Raw genomic sequence first — 1,583 nt, forward strand, 5'->3', positions numbered from 1 at the left:
CAGGGAGCAGGCCGAGAGGTGGGAGGCAGACAGACCAGTTGGCAAGCCCCTGCCAAGACCCAGGGACAGGGGTGTCGGGGGGACCTGGGATGAGAACAGTCAGTTAAGATGGGCGGGCAGATCCAGACCCATTCCCAGGTTCAGGGGCGCTATCACCTGTGGGAAGTGGAGAGAGTAGGGGTCCAGCCTGCACCACAGGCTTTTGGCCTCTGTGATTGACAGCTGGTGTCCTTGGGTAAGTAGGGAGCCCAGAGGAGCCAGGGAGAGTGGAGGAAGCCTGCAGCCCGGGCAGAAGGTCTAAGGCAGCCGACCTCAGGCCTGGAGCTCAGCAGTGGTCAGTGCTGGGGGAGCGGGTGGGTCAGCCCTGCAGAGGGGATCTGGAGGGAGCTGCCTCCACGGTGGAACCCGGGAGTGAGCACACAGGAGCGTTCAGTGAGTGGTTGTGGAAGGAATGAGTGAGTGACAGAGCGACTGGCAAGTGTGAGCCCTGAAGAGCTGTCCCAGACGGGAGAGAATCAGGGGACAGAGGCTGAGAGCTCTGAGGGGTGACTGGCCAGTGTCAGACCCTGCAAAAGCCAAAGGCGCAGGGGAGGCGACCTGCAGGTGCCACTGCTCAGTTTGGCTCCAGGCATCGGGGAGGGCAGCTGGCTGAGTGGGCAGCTCCCATCGCTGCAGGACCTCGGGAAAGAATGGGAAGGAGGCGAGAGGAGGCACCTTACAGGAGAGGTTTGGTGAGGAAGGAAGGGGACACGCAGGCGGCAGCTGGACAGAACACCATTAGATCAGGGGAGGGGATGGCTACATGCCTCCCTCCCTCCCTCCTCCTTCTGACACTTCCTGGTTGAGTGGCCTTGGAAAAATCCAATAGATCACTTTAAGCTGAGCTCCTGTGGTGATACAAATCCCATATCAAAATGGGATTCAACTAATAGTGTAAAATAAACACTTGCATGATAAACAGGAAACCTCGCTTTCCCATGCTCTGACCTTGTGGCAAAGGGAGCTGGTGGATTCCAGGGGCTGGGGAGACTGGGGGGCTGAGCAGGGAGCCCAGAGACCCTACACCCCAAAACGCTGCCAGTGACGAAGTGGTGAGAAAAACTAGAACTCAATTCTACAACATCTCATTTTATTACAAACCCGTCCTTGTATTCCAGAATCAATGGCTATTTAATATACAACCCAAAGCACTTAGACAATTGACCATGTTAACATTTCTCAGTACTTTAGCTCTAATGGAGAAAAGCTTTATAAAACCCCAATCACCAGGTTTAGTACATCCCACGATGAGCACCTTTAGTGTCAGGAATCTGGCCAAACACACAGCAGCAGGTGAGACTCCCGACGCAAACAACTGACTCCATATGGAACATAAACATGGAGTGTCCCCGAAGAATGGTACACAGGTCGGACTCGCGTTAAACATGAATGACTCCGTATGGAACATAAACATGGAGTGTCCCCCAAGAATGGTACACAGGTCGGACTCCCGATAAACATGAATGACTCCGTATGGAACATAAACATGGAGTGTCCCCCAAGAATGGTACACAGGTCGGACTCCCGGTAAACATGAATGACTC

At 54.3% G+C, this 1,583-nt stretch overlaps 1 long non-coding RNA gene across 1 annotated transcript in view; it reads left to right on the top strand.

The window, feature by feature from the left end:
* Window positions 1-1,389: 1,389 nt before the first annotated feature.
* Window positions 1,390-1,583, top strand: part of LOC107183617 — a 638-nt gene continuing 444 nt past the window's right edge. Inside the window, exon 1 of the long non-coding RNA XR_001514400.1 lies at window positions 1,390-1,554. This is a non-coding gene — a long non-coding RNA (uncharacterized LOC107183617). The remainder of the gene's footprint in view (window positions 1,555-1,583) is intronic.

Source organism: Myotis davidii, unplaced genomic scaffold, assembly GCF_000327345.1.
Source record: "Myotis davidii unplaced genomic scaffold, ASM32734v1 scaffold1512, whole genome shotgun sequence".
Classification (NCBI taxonomy): domain Eukaryota; kingdom Metazoa; phylum Chordata; class Mammalia; order Chiroptera; family Vespertilionidae; genus Myotis; species Myotis davidii.